Source organism: Hyperolius riggenbachi, chromosome 8 (genome assembly GCF_040937935.1).
Source record: "Hyperolius riggenbachi isolate aHypRig1 chromosome 8, aHypRig1.pri, whole genome shotgun sequence".
Lineage (NCBI taxonomy): Eukaryota > Metazoa > Chordata > Amphibia > Anura > Hyperoliidae > Hyperolius > Hyperolius riggenbachi.
In genome coordinates this window covers 221,305,308-221,321,056 of record NC_090653.1, presented here as the reverse complement: position 1 = coordinate 221,321,056, position 15,749 = coordinate 221,305,308, and the positions used below count along the sequence as shown (strand labels likewise).

At 43.6% G+C, this 15,749-nt stretch overlaps 1 protein-coding gene across 8 annotated transcripts in view; it reads left to right on the top strand.

The window, feature by feature from the left end:
• The window catches only part of GAPVD1 (GTPase activating protein and VPS9 domains 1), a 131,501-nt gene that overhangs the window by 20,512 nt on the left and 95,240 nt on the right, over window positions 1-15,749 (top strand). The gene's annotated exons all lie outside the window — the stretch shown is intronic.

The window sequence follows — 15,749 nt, the reverse complement described above, 5'->3', positions numbered from 1 at the left end:
GCATTTCAGATGACTGGTGCTTAGAATAGCTTGCTTCCTTGTTTTTAATGTAGCCCTGTCATGTGATAATGCAAACTAATTGCCTGCTGAATTGGCTGATGGGAAATAATCTGTAGCCTAGCTTTCTCTGCTCGCTCACATTCTTGTCCTTGCTCTGTTTAAGTGGAGGTCACTGAGCAGTGTGTGTTTGTGTGCGCACGTGCGTGTGCGTGTGTGTGTTTTAAACTCTGAACAGAATTTAAGCAACAAGTTTGGGTGAACAGAGAAAGCTAGGCTGCAGATAATTTCCTATTGGCCAGTGGAGGTAAGTTGGTATAATATGACTACCGGTAGGTTTTGTTATCCATAAGGATGGTCAATGAGGTGCTTATTCATGGAAATTGAAAATGGACCAGTCAGAGCAAACGGCTGCTGAATATGATTGGTCCATTTTTAAGGTGCGTACATTTGCTAGCAATTGGCATAATATTTGCCTCTTAGAACTGAGAATCCTCCCCCTCTTAAAACTTAGAATTGTTTGCACCTCAGTGAGCACACAAGGAAGTAAGTCTCTTTATCATCAAATTGGAAGCTGTTTGTATTGCTGTGAGAAGGTCCTATTGAACTCATTCTGGCTGCCTTCTAGGTAGAGAATGAGTCTGTTGCAGAGTATAGGTCCACTTTAATTTTACTGACGTCTCTTGGTATTGGTGTTAGTGGAGTAAATGTATTGGGGATCAAGGTTCTCCTACTGTTTGCTTTTTCGCCTCTTAGAATACATATGTATGTAACTGGGTTAGAGTGAATAATTTTCTCATAGCTGCTATTTCTCCTTTTAGAAGTCATGTATACAGAACTGGGTTACAGTGAATCATTGTTTTAGTTCATGTGTTAAGTTTAGAATGCTTAAAGAGAATCCGTACTCTAAAATTCTTACAATAAAAAGCATACCATTCTATTCATTATGTTCTCCTGGGCCCCTCTGTGCTGTTTCTGCCACTCCCTGCTGCAATCCTGGCTTGTAATTGCCAGTTTTAGGCAGTGTTTACAAACAAAAAACATGGCTGCTAACCAGCATGTGATAGGCTGAGAGAAGCTGTCTGTGACTCATACAGAGCCTGCAGGGGGCGTGGTGAGGGTGTGCATATCACAAGCAGAGCAGCACATCCCTGCCCAAGTGCCTGAGCCGACAAAGCCGGCAAAGGAAAGAAGATTAGATTATACAACAGAGATAATACAGGGAGTGCTGAATTATTAGGCACGTTGTATTTTTGAGGAATAATTTTTATTATTGAACAACCATGTTCTCAATGAACTCAAAAAACTCATTAATATCAAAGCTGAATATTTTTGAAAGTAGTTTCTATTTTAGGGGGATATCTGTGTGTGCAGGTGACTATTACTGTGCATAACTATTAGGCAACTTAACAAAAAACAAATATATACCCATTTCAATTATTTCTTTTTACCAGTGAAACCAATATAACATTTTAACATTCACAAATATACATTTCTGACATTCAAAAACAAAAACAAATCAGTGACCAATATAGCCACCTTTCTTTTCAAGGACACTCAAAAGCCTGCCATCCATGGATTCTGTCAGTTTTTTGATCTGTTCACCATAAACATTGCGTGCAGCAGCAGCAACCACAGCCTCCCAGACACTGTTCAGAGAGGTGTACTGTTTTACCTCCTTGTAACTCTCACATTTTATGATGGACCACAGGTTCTCAATGGGGTTCAGATCTAGTGAACAAGGAGGCCATGTCATTAGTTTTTCTTCTTTTATACCCTTGCTTGCCAGCCACGCTGTGGAGTACTTGGACACGTGTGATGAAGCATTGTCCTGCATGAAAATCATGTTTGTCTTAAAGGATGCAGACTTCTTCCTGTACCACTGCTTGAAGAAGGTGTCTTCCAGAAACTGGTAGTAGGACTTGGAGTTGAGCTTGACTCCATCCTCAACCCGAAAAGGCCCCACAAGCTCATCTTTGATGATACCAGCCCAAACCAGTACTCCACCTCCAACTTGCTGGTGTCTGAGTCGGACTGGAGCTCTCTGCCCTTTTCCAATCCAGCCACGAGCCCATCCATCTGGCTCATCAAGACTCTCTTATTTCATCAGTCCATAAAACCTTAGAAAAATCAGTCTTGAGATATTTCTTGGCCCAGTCTTGACGTTTCAGCTTGTGTGTCTTGTTCAGTGGTGGTCGTCTTTCAGCCTTTCTTACCTTGGCCATGTCTCTGAGTATTGCACACCTTGTGCTTTTGGGCACTCCAGGGATGTTGCAGCTCTGAAATATGGCCAAACTGGTGGCAAGTGGCATCTTGGCAGCTGCACGCTTGACTTTTCTCAGTACATGGGCAGTTATTTTGCGCCTTGGTTTTTCCACACGCTTCTTGCGACCCTGTTGACTATTCTGAATGAAACGCTTGATTGTTCAATGATCACGCTTCAGAAGCTTTGCAATTTTAAGAGTGCTGCATCCCTCTGCAAGATATCTCACTATTTTTGACTTTTCTGAGCCTGTCAAGTCCTTCTTTTGACCCATTTTGCCAAAGGAAAGAAAGGTTGCCTAATAATGATGCACAACTGATATAGGGTGTTGATGTCAGATCACACCCCTTCTCATTACAGAGATGCACATCACCTAATATGCTTAATTGGTAGTAGGCTTTCGAGCCTATACAGCTTGGAGTAAGACAACATGCATAAAGAGGATGATGTTGTCAAAATACTCATTTGCCTAATAATTCTGCACTCCCTGTACAGTCACTGTGCAACTAGTGCAACTAGAAAAGGCTGCAGTAAGACAGACCACATTAGAACAGGTATAGGAACTTATAGGATAGAAGAAATAAGGCTGAACATTTTGTTAGTCTCTTTAAGGTTTTAAAAACCTAAAATGACTCCAAAGTCATTGGAAGTTATTGAAACCTTTGTGCAAGGCTGCTTCTGAGACAAATGCAATTGGACCATTTGACCGCTAAGTACATGGCGTGCCAAAATGTTAGCTTGTGCTTCATAATGAGTTTTATGCAACAACAAAGGATCCCATTTTTAAAGGGAACCAGAGGTGAGACGGGTATGGAGGCTGCCATATTTATTTCCTTGTAAGCAATGTAAGTTTCCTAGTAGCCTGCTGATATTCTGGCATAAGTAGTGTCTGAGTCAAAACCCTGGAACAAGCATATGGCTAATCTAGTAAAACTTGAGTCAGAGGACCTGATCTGCTGCATGCTTGATCAGGATCTATGGCTAAAAGTATTAGAGACACAGGATGACTGCCAAACAACTGATATTGTTTTAAAGGAAATAAATATGGCAGCCTCCATATTCCTCCTCACCTTGAGTTCCCTTTAAAGGACAATTGAAATGAGAGGAATATGAAGGCTGAGGTTTCCTTTCGAACGATGCAAATAGCCTGGCTGTGCTGCTAATCATCTGTCTGTAATATGTTCAGTTATAATACCTTATCTGCATGCTTGTTTTAGTTGTGTGATTTAGACACTACTGCTGTCAAGGAAATCGATAGGCGATTTGGTATTGTATAAAAGGAAATGAATGAGTCACCACATTTCTCTCAATTCAGGTTCTCTCAACAAGCAGAACTAAAGGGGTCAAAAACCGACTGGTCAGGGCCACTGCTTTATTCAACCTCATTGTGGTTTACATACTGGAAGGGGTTGGGCACAGACTGATCCCCCAGAAGACTGGAGCTCATCTTCCTGGTATGATCAGCACCCATGTATCACCAAACGCGGAGTGCTAGGACCTGGCTGTCGTTCCCTACCCCTCAGACGGTAACGGTGTAGCCTTCAGAAAGGGTCAGCGCTATAGCCTGAAACAACGGGTCTGACCAGCCTGAGGAAAGTCTGCTTGGCCCGAGACAGCAGGCTGTCACTAGATCTCAGCCCCGCACTTTTTAACCACCTTTTCATGGATTTTTAATAAAGAGCTAAGCGCTATAATACTTGGAGGTGCTGACCCTTTCTGAAGAAGACTGGAGCTTAGCATTATAGTAGTCTGTTGTGCCCAATGTTATTGGTGTGGGTATGGAATAAATACTTCACATTTTTGTCTGTAATTTTCAGAATTTTATTTGTCAGACCACCAGGTCGTGCTTCAAAAATATAAAGAGTTTATCTATAACTGTTCCTAGTAAGTTAGGGTCAGTTCAGACAGGCGCTGAACCACGACAGTCACAATGGTCAAGAGCTGTCAAAAATGGACATCGTTCCATACCATTGTTTACCATTATTCCTGCAAAACCTGCACTTGATCCTGTAGTCTTGTTTCATAATGAAAACACTGTGTATTTCCTTTTTAAAAGAAACCTGAGGTAAGAGACCTATGGAGGCTGACATATCCTTTTAAACATTGGAAATTGCCTGGCTGTCATGCTCATCTTTTTGGTCATTAGTGCACACCTGAAACAAGCATACAGCTAATCCAGTCAGAAACACCTGATCTTCATGCTTGGTCAGGGTCTATGGCTAAAAGTATTAGGGCTCTTTCACATCAGAGCTTGCGTTGAAGAACGCTCAAAGCATACGTTTTGATATGCGTTGCACTGCAGTGAGTGTGCGTTTTTAATCCGTTTTCAATGCGTTACAGCACATAGAAAAACGCAGGTAATTTTTTTTTCTTTCAGTTTTCAACTTTCTACATTGTTCCTCTATTGCATTCTGGGACTGATTGCCTGCGTTAACGGATTAAAAACGCGCATAGTGTGCGTTTTACATTGACTAACATTGTAACACATAAAGCTAGCGTCGGCCGAAAAACTGCGCCTAGGTGCAGTGTAACGCAACGCACAAAAAGGCTGCGTTATATGTGAAAGCTAAAATGAAAGTCTATGGACTTTCATTTCACCTTGGGTAACGCAAACTTTACCCTTTGCGTTGAAACGCAGAAAATCTGCCCTAATGTGAAAGAGCCCTTAGAGACAGAGGATCAGTAGGACAGTCATGCAATGTGCGTTATGCCAAAGGAAATGAATACAGGTGAAGCTCGAAAAATTATAGAATATCGTGCCAAAGTCCATTTATTTCAGTAATTCAACTTAAAAGATGAAACTAATATGTGAAATAGGAACCCTTTGCAGGTGTTTGGATTAATTAGCTGATTAGAGTCTGCCACTCTGAGCCTAGAATATTGAACATTTTCACAATATTCTTATAGTCTGAGATTTTGATTTTGGGGTTCTCATAAGCTGGAAGCCATAATCATCAAAATTATAATAAAGGCTTGAAATCTCTTACTTTGCATGTACAGTAATGAGTCTATTTCATGTGTTAGTTTCACCGTTTAATTTGAATTACTAAAATAAATGGACTTTTGCAGGATATTTGAATTTTCTCAGTTTCAACTGTAAGTAGACAGTTTGCTTCACATGAAGTCATTTAATATTCTTTAAATATTTCACTTCTGGTTTCCTGCTGTAAGATATTAAAACGTGGCAACAAGTGCCCCTTGTTTACATGCAGCTCCAGAAAATCTGCTACGCGGAACCCTCTGCCCTGCTTTGCCACCTGCTCTGCTGATATTGCCAATGGCTTCTTGGCTGCTGTGTGTTGAGGAAGGGCAGCTGTTGCCCTGTTAAAACCTTGTCTTTGTCGCAAAAGTAGTAATGCAAAGCTCTGCACCATTATTCACAGGCTACTTTTTTAAAGCTTTTTTTTTTTTATAGAGAAATGTGACTGTACAGTCATCTTTTTAATGAACTGTTGTGTTTGTATTCATAGAGCCCTTTGATGCTCTTGCATACTGCGCACATTTTTTTTAATGCACCTATATACATATGATCTGCCATAAGAGTCCCGTTTTTAGCTTTCACACTGAGACATATTCTGTTTTTGTTTGTAAAGTGGCTGCAGCAAGCATTTTTATCCCTGATAACACGGTGATTAGGAATAAAATGTTGGAGAAAGCAGGGGCGTAACTAGGTCTCTCCGGGACCCCCTGGAGAAATTGAGAGGGCACCCCTCCCCTCTGGGGCCCGCTCAGGGCCGTTTTGGGGGGCTGGAGGGGTCGCAGTATGAGGGGAAATCCATGCTTCACATCGACGGGGAGAGGGGACGCCCCCCCCCCCCCCGCTCACCTGGGGTTCTCCCCTTTGCGCTCCCCTCCAGCATCAATGTGTGTGTGTGTGTGTGTGTGTGTGTGTGTGTCTAGGGCTAGGAGGCGGGCAGCGGCAGATCCACACACCTTCCTTGCGTTCCAGCGTGGAAGTTTCTCCCTCTAGTATCTGACGCTACTTCCTGTTTATACAGGAAGTCGCATCAGAGTCTAGAGAGAGGAATGTCCACGCTGGAACGCAAGGAAGGTATGTGGATATGCCGCTGCCCGCCTCCTAGCCCTAGACACACACAATTATTGATGCTAAAGGGGAGAGCTTCAGGTGAAGGGAGTGGGGGGACCATCCCCCCCCCCCCCTCCCCTCCGATGTGCAGCATGGCTTTCCCCTCATGCTGCGACCTCTCCAGCCCCCCAAAACTGCCCTCAGCGAGTCCCGGGGGTGGGCAGGGGCTGCAGGCCCTATTGTTATGCCAGTGGGACAAAGCACAGCATCCACATTTCCACAGATAACTCTGCAGACTACAGTGTAAGAGGAAGCTCAGGCTTGGCTTCCTGCTTGTGAGTGCTACATGGTGATTTTGTTTCCCTTCCAGGTGTCATTCATGCCAGTTATGATTGACAAAAGAGATTCTTTGTGACTTAAAAAAATAAAATAGAATTCTGTGTAGTTTTGTGTTGCGACAATACAGAAATAGGAATCTTGTGCGACTTCTTTTGGAAGAGTACATTAACGTATGTAGCGTAAATACAGTAGTTATTCCCTGCCAGGAACAATTGTTTGTGGTAATGTCAAGTGCTCATGCATTTTGTGTACCATTGTCCCACAGCAACAGCCACCTCCTCTTAAAGTGAACCGAGCATCATTTTTAACACCCAGGGCAGCTCTATAGCAAATTAAAAATGCATTCTAAAAATGTGGTTTATTATTAAAAAAAACTTTCAATTTACCTCTTTTTTTACATCTAAGGGTTAAAATAGCCACTTTGTCCGTCCGCAAAGGACCTGTGGTCGCTGAGCAGGAGATTGTTGAACACAGATAAGAAATCACCTCATTAGACCTAACTGACCACAAACAAACCCCCATTGTACTTCAAACAGAAAACATCAGTTACAGTTGAAGAATTTCACACCTAGCCTGGACAATGCTAGTTGTAAAACAGCAGGGGTTGAGCTTCTGAACAATGGCAGCCCTTGCAGCTATTTGAAGCCAGGAGCTGCTTAGTTCACTTTAAGCAATTTGCATGGCTGAAGCATACCTAACCATTATATTTTTGTTTAGTAGCTTCCTGTTTGTTCCCCCTTCTTCTTGCATAGGGTTTGAAACCCAAGCAACGTGTTTGTGTGTGTGTGTGTGTATATCATAGTATATCCTTATATCTAGGTGTGTATGTAGGTTAACAATCTGTGATTTTCTTTTTCTAGTCCATTTCCCATCAACCGTGTCACATACCCTGATTAAAGCGTTTTAACTGACAATGTGACATGGTGAGCTCAAATGCTATTTATTTAATTTTGTTAGGAACTGAATGAACAAGATTTGACACCACATTAACATGGCTGCTGGGCTTACTTTAGATCAAATGTAATCCCCAAAAGTGAAATAACAATGAGACACATGGAAAGGTTCTATATACCATTGGTACTACACATACAATTTCATTATTTGAGCTTATTTTTAGCTCCACTTTGCTTTGAAAACCAATGCCTCAGACAAATGCCTTTTTAAAGTAGTAACAACTTAATATTATACAGCCCTGGTCAAGTATCTGAATATTGAATTTATGAGGTCGGCCTCACGTTCATCTCACAGTTCGAACTTGGAGAGGAGAGGTTAGTGTAAGTTCATCAGAGAGAGGAGTTTAGCGTTGGGCATTGGTGGAAGGAAGCTAGTGTTAGGCATTGGAGTGGTTAGTGTTGGGCATCGGAGGGGACAGTTTGGTGTGTTAGTGTTGGACATTGGAAGGAGCAGGATAGTGTTGGGCATAGGAAGAGGGAAAATAGTGTTGGCCATTGCATCAGAGGGGAAAGTTAAAGAAAATCTGTAACTAAGAAAACTTAATAAAGTAAACACATCACCCTGTTTGTAGCGCTCTCCTCTCCCCCTCTGTGTCATTTTCGCCGCTCCCCGCCGCTATTTTGGCCATAAAAAAACACTTTTATAAAGTGTTTTGTAAACAATCAATATGGCCGCCGAAACCGGAAGTACGTCGGGCAGAGCGTGTGCCCGCTTCCAGTTACTGTGCATGAGAGCCGTGCACGAGAGGAGCGCTCAGGGTGGCTGGCTGAATCTTGTCACCCGATCAGCCAATCAGCGCCTCAGAGCCAGAGCCGGCTGCAATGCACTGAGGCAGAGTATTCATTCTCTGCACAGCGCAAGTATTGCAGCCGGACTTACTGAGACTCTGATACATAACTCACGGGATCGAGCATAGAGAACGTGGAGGGGGCGTGGAGGGGAGGCCTACCTAACAGAGGGACAACACTGAAGAGTCAGCCCCTTCCTGAGACAGCACGACAAGTACGACAGAACACAGATAAGTTGATTTATTACACTGACTTCTGCAACTACAAAGGGCTGCAGTAAGCCAGATCACATTAGATTAGGTTTAGGAACCTGTAGGACAGAAGAAATACGGCTGAAAATTTTGTTACAGAGTCTCTTTAAGTGTTGGGGGGGAGGGGGGTGTTGGAGGAGGGAGGAGGAGCATAGTGTTGGGCACCAGAGGGTAGAGGATAGTTCTGGGCATAAGAAGGGGGAGAATAGTGTTAGGTATCGCATCAGATGGAGGAGGGGTAGTGTTGGGCATAGGACAGGGAAGGCTAGTGCTGGGCATTGTAGAGGGAAGCAAGCGCCGCTGACCGGATCAGCTGTTCATGCCGACTTTATGGTTGGCGGGGTAATACCTATTTTTAATTTTTATTTTTGTATTCCATGCTTCATTTGAGTATTTTTAATTTTACTTAGACATTACTATTACTGTGTCTTTGCTATAGTCTGGGCTGTTCTTCATTATCTGCCTTTAAAGTGTACCAGAGACAAAATAATTTTTTTTATACATACCTGGGGCTTCCTCCAGCCCCATGCGCACGGATCGCTGCCTGCAGCTTCGGTATCTGGGCTCGCTAGTTCTGCCAGTTGCGGCCAGTCAGCGCAAGTGGAAGTGCATTCTCTACGTATCTCTCCGGCAGCTGCTGGAGAGATACGTAGAGGGGGCACTTCTCTTGCGCAGACTGGCCGAATTAATGGGACCCGATTCCGGAGCTGCAGGCAGTGTAGGATGGCGACGTGGGAGCAATCCGTGTGCATGGGGCTGGAGGAAGCCCCAGGTATGTATACATTTTTTTTATTTTTTTTGTTATTTATTTAAAATTTCCCCACATTCACTAGCCTTTGGATAACTATGGCTTGCTGTGGACTGAAGTGGAAAAGTCCTTTGTGGTAACAATGTAGAGTATTCTAGTTTATTCTGTTTTTTTTTTTCTCACTGTTTTAGATGTTGAAACCTTCAACCTTTCCTTAAAGTTGTGAAGGTCTTTCAGATCCTTTTTTTTTCATTGTGGAAACTGAAGGTAAGAAAACGCAATGAAGTTCAGGTGCTCAGCTATTCAGATAAAATACTTTACTAGCTGAGCAGAAAAATTGGAGCAAGGCTATTATGTAATGTTGTTTCACATCTTCACCTACTAAAATAATTCCAGTGAAGAGTTGTGAAGTGAAGCTGCGACCTCTGTGAAGGGATCTGGCAATATACGAGTGCATGTGATTAAATATTTGACATTTTCATAGTTGTTCACTGAGTATCTGATAAAGTGCACCTCGGTATACCATGTGCGTCTCCGGGACTTTTCAAGGACACCTGAACTGTAAAGGATATGGACGCTGCCATATTTATTTCTCTTTAAACAATACCAGTGGCTGCAGTAGTGTCTGAATTGCACACCTGAAACAAGCATGCCAATAATCCAGAAATGTCAGGCTAGGAGAACAATAGGCAAAATCTCTAGCGTTGTGGAAAACTCATTCATTTTTACCCATAATGAAAGTATGGGCCATATAAAAACAAAAACGTATATCTGCGGTTTGCACCTATAATATGTAATAATAAAAACAAAACAAAAGAAAAAAGTCTGATACTTACCTCAGTAGTGGGAAGCCTCTGGTTCATCTTATGGCTTATCAAGAAATGGCATAAAGCTTCTTTCACACAGGAGACTGAGCTGCACCTTTTGTGGGGCAGTTCAGTCTCCTGGCTGCTGAGCCATTCGGGTTAATATCCAGTCAAATGACTTTGTTTGTAACACAACGCATCATTGTCTGACACATGGTGGAGTTACATAGCGGCAGAACATATCACATCTGAGCACAGCCATGCTTGGATGTAACTGCATGGGGGGGCTGCCTCTCTGTCGCCAGTGCAAAGTGCTAGCAAGTGCTCAGCTTGTGCACGGGAGCAGCTGTCGTGTGAAAGAGCCCTAACATTCAGCAGGAACCTGTGGAAGCGTGTGTATCATCTAGCGAGCCACATTCGTGTGGTTTCAGTTTCTTATTCAGTAATGTTTAAAAAACTTTTTACAGCCGGGCCTACCTAAAGTTGTGGAAGTCTGGAATTGAGAACATTGTGGTATGGAAAGCTGAGTTCTCAGCATGAAAGTAAAGGTCTGCTTCATAACAGGAACTACAAGTTCCTTTCCAGGAAGAGAAAGTTCTCCAAACATCTACAACTTCTTTCACTGACACACTGTGTAAAGAGGATTCACAGGATGTTTTCTTTCCCAGTTGTAGTGGTAGCGATAATAGACTGTTGATTCAGGCTGTCCCTTGTCTCCTTTCTCATGAGGACCACACCTCAGTAGCCTCTTGGTATGCAACTTGATTTGTTTTAAGGTGGACATACACTTAAGGTAGATGCATCACTCAGGCTACGGTTCCACTAGTGCGTTGCGACTTTGTTTTGCGGAAAACACGCAAACGAATTTGCATGGGAATGCGCCTGCAGTTTTTCATATTTTTTTTTCAACTATGCGTCTTTAACCATGTCAAAATAAAAATGCATGCGAATTTGCATAAGACAAAATCCGAAAACGCAGGCGATTTTCTTATTCATTGCATGACATGCTAATCGCACACGATGCATCGTGTGCGAATTTTGACGGCTCTGCCGTTCAGAATTTTTCTGTGCAGCCCTGTGCATTGATGCTGTGTTCAGTATAGGGGAACCGGGCCCATTAACTTGTATTGTCATGCGAATCTGCGTGCAAAAAACACATGCAAATGAGTGGAAACGGGCCCTCAATGTATGGGCAGCTCGACCATGAGACCGATCGAATCTGATCAGAGAGTGATTGGTTTCCTGCCCATAAACCACAGACCAATTTTGATAGATTTCAGAATGAAAGGTGGTAATTTTTCTGAAGTGTTTACAGTGCAGAAAAATGCAGCAGACTTCCTGTCAAACCACATAGATCAACATGAGGGAAGGTGAGTATTTTTTTTTTTTTTTTTTATTATAGCACCAACCTGTTCTGTAGCATGATACGCAAGTTGCATGTGGTGTGACCATTAGCTACAGTTTCTAGAAACACCCAACAGGTTAAAGGATACCTTAGTGCTAACTTATTTTCAGAAAAGGAAGCCTAATGTGTATGGGGAGCTGTGCGGATCCTTACCGCACCTCCCGTGCCACGGCGTCTCCCTCTGTTCTCTGGTAATAATCCTTCAGCGTAGCATGTCTGGGTTGGAAGTCGCCGCCTGCGCGACCAGGAAGAAAGGATTATTACCATAGAACAGAGGGCGATGCCGGGGCATGGGAGGTGTGGTAAGGATCTGCACAGCTCCCCATACACACCTTAGACGTCCTTTTTGAAAATTGGTTAGCGCTAAGGTATCCTTTAAAGCAAACCTGTGAGAAAAAAAACAAAGTTAATTATTTCAGTAAAGTGGAGCCTCTAAGTCAGGGCTTTTCAACCTGTGGTACTTTGCTGTTGGCCAGGTGCTACACTCTTGGTTTGCCTGCCACTTCATTACCAACCTGCCTCTTGTCCTGGTCCCGTTCAGCCTCCACAAAGTTCAGCTCCCCCTTGCTCACTCATCGCTGTGCTGCCCAGCGGCATACTTCAGACCTCAGATCAGTGGAGAGGAGACAGCTAGGCAAATGGTGCACAGTGACTGCAGGTATACTTCTAATACAGAAAGTGACATCACTCCACCAATGCCTCCTGCTATTCCCCTCCCATATGTTCCACCTTTTCTTAAAGTGTACCAGTAAGAAAAAAGTGCCCTGGGGGTACTTACCTTGGGAGGGGGAAGACTCTAGATTCAAAAGAAGCTCCTTGTCGGTGTGAATGCATGCGCAGTAGCGGCTCTCCGCTCATGCTCTGGCAGAAACAGCCGAACCTGATGGGGAGCGATCTACTGTGCAGGCACACTGGTGGTGCTTTCAATTTTAATGCGATAAAAGTGGTACAATTAGTGAAAAGGTTGAAAAGCCCTGCTCTAGGTAATCCAGAGGCCTTTCCAATCCTCCATCACCTCACCGCTGTTTGCTGGGACCCTTTGTCTTTTTTTTTTTTTTTTTTTTTTACAATCCTACTCCTGTCCTTCACTGCTGCACTGTCCAGGGACAATTACAGCCTGCACCATAGCATAAAGCCAGTTGTGCATGAGCGGCTCTGTGCTATTGCACAAGCCATACTTGCAACTGCGCAGTGCGGCTGCAAGAACATATTCTGTAAAACTTTCCTGTTTGAAAGAGCCCAAGGCTGGATTGGTGGGGTTTAGGAGGATGGGGGAAGCCTCTGGGCTATCAAGAGCCTTCCACCGGCTGAGGTAAGTGTTCAGTATTTTCACTTCAGGTACCTGTAAAAATGACAAGCTTTTTGCACATGGAGCTGAGGTTACAAACTAAGGATTCCACCTCTGTAAAATACAATGCAGAGTCTGTTGTAGCAATAGAATGTTTATCATCATGTCTTCATGAAGGAATGTAAGCAAAAACATTGCTTGCCCTGTAGTAGCCAAGGCTTGTCAGAGGTGTGGGAGTTGTAAACATTTTAATGTCCTCATCGCTTACCTTCATTATGCATTGCTCCAGAGAAAGGCTGTGGCAATTAGGAAACCAGTTACAGCATGTATCTGGGGCAGGCTGCGTCTGTATTAGCTTTACTGGGACACATGAAACATCAAATCTTTAAGGCCATGACTGTTCGGGCTGCTTTTGCATATATATGCAGTGTGTGCATCGTGTGTTAGCTGCGTCGCTTGGTAACGGATAGAGGAAGTTCTGTCCTTGGCCGTGCCATCTGCAAGCAAAAAGGAAAACACAGAGCCCAGTTCAGACACTTGTCACTGGGACAGTCCTGTTTTCTTCCTAGGTTACATATGAGTTTCCTTCTATATTTAGCAAATTTAAATGGCACATATACTGCTTATGTAATAATTGAAGTGGATTTAAAAGTTGCCTAGTCGGATACAGCTATGGGAGATTTGGTTTCTTACTCTTCCTTAAATAAGCGTTGTAATAACAGCGCAGGAGATTTGAGCACTTTTCATGAGTTATTTACAAGTTTCTGTCCACTTATAAAATGTGTTCAATGTGCTGCCCATTGTGTTGGATTGTCAATGCAACCCTTTTCTCCCACTCCTCACACACTGATAGCAACACGGCAGGAGAAATGCTAGCACAGGCTTCCAGTATCAATAGTTTCAGGTGCTGCACATCTCGTATCTTTACAGCATAGACAATTGCCTTCAGATGACCCCAAAGATAAGTCTAAGGGGGTCAGATTGGGAGACCTTGGGGGCCATTCAACTGGCCCACGACGACCAATCAACTTTCCTGGAAACTGTTCATCTAGGAATGCTCAGACCTGACGCCCATAATGTGGTGGTGCACCATCTTGCTGGAAAAACTCAGGGAACGTGCCAGCTTCAGTGCATACAGAGGAAAACACATCATCATGTAGCAATTTCGCATATCCAGTGGCCTTGAGGTTTCCATTGATGAAGAATGACCCCACTATCTTTGTACCCCATATACCACACCATACCATCAATTTTTTTTTGTTCCAACAGTCTCAGAGGGATCTATCCAATCTGGGTTAGTGTCAGACCAATAGCGGTGGTTTTGTTTAACTTCACCATTCACAGAAAAGTTTGCCTTATCACTGAGCAAAATTTTCTGCGTAAACTGAGGGTCCTGTTCCAATTTTTGTTTTGCCCATTCTGCAAATTCAGTGCGCCGATCTGGGTCATCCTTGTTGAGATGCTGCAGTAGCTGGAGTTTGTAAGGGTGCCATTTGTGAGTAGCTAATATCCGCCGAAGGGATGTTTGACTAATGCCACTCTCCGGTGACACGCGGCGAGTGCTACGCTGTGGGCTCTTGCTGAATGAAGCTAAGACAGCCACTGATGTTTCTTTATTAGTGACAGATTTCATGCGCCCACATTTTTGCAAATCCAACACTGAACCAGTTTTACGAAACTTAGCAATTTGCTAACTGTAGCATGGGAGATGGGTGGTCTCATAAGGTGTCTTGCATTGAAATCTGCTGCAATGACTCGGTTACTGCGTTCACCAGACATCAACACAATTTCTATCAGCTACCTCACGTGTTAACCTCGTCGACATGCCAATGGCTGTAAACAAAGAGAATCTTGTAAATAACTCATGAAAGAATAAAGTTATGTTAAAACCAAGCACACCATTGTTTTTCTTGTAAAATTCCCAATATGACCCTCTTCCTATTGAAATAACAAAAGTTGGATTCAAAATGGCCAACTTCAAAATGGCCACCATGGTCACCACCCATCTTGAAAAGTTTCCCCCCTCACATATACTAATGTGCCACAAACAGGAAGTTAATATCAACAACCATTCCCATTTTGTTAAAATGTATCCATATAAATGGCCCACCCTGTATATACTGGCTAAGTGTCCCATGCAGTGCAGCCGAGCGTCTATGGCATCAGCGGAGCAGGACCCAAATGGTGGCGGCTGTAGCGGAACAGATGCGCAACGGTGAGTAGTGGGAACACGCTGATGGACTGGCGATGGGGCACAGCGGATTTGCTCAGGATACACTTAATTCACAATTGTGCATTGTGTAGTGGGAACTTAGCCTTAAGGCCCTTACGCACCTCGCAGTTTTTTCCGGCGTGTATTTTTTTTTTGAGTGATGAGCGGTCGTTTGTTATGTCGCGACAAGGGTACAGGCGCACGATCACATGAATGTTGTTTAGCATAGTGCATCGCTAACGTCATGGTGGATTTGATCGTTAAGATCGTAGATGGCTGCCGCGCAAAGTACCGCGATGGCTTGAAGTCTAATTCGTGGCCGTCGTGTGCCATTGCGCATACCTGCTGCCAGGAAGATGGATCAGGGAGTCCTCGTTGTCGGAGATGTTGCTGGACCCATCATTCTCTATTGCTAGGGGAGTATTCAGCTTAAAGGGGTTCTATGGAGGGGATAAAAAGACAAAATCCGACACTTACCTGGGGCCTCTATCGGCCCCCTGCAGTTGTAATGTTCCTTCCCGTCCTCATACGATCCTCTGTCCCCCGCCACCAGTCCCCGTCTAACATTTGTCGAAATAGACGAATAGTGTTCGTTCCTGCGCATCCTAGGGAACTTACTGCGCAGTACGAAGTTTTTCTTGTTCTGCGCTGCAAGCTCCCAATGACGCACG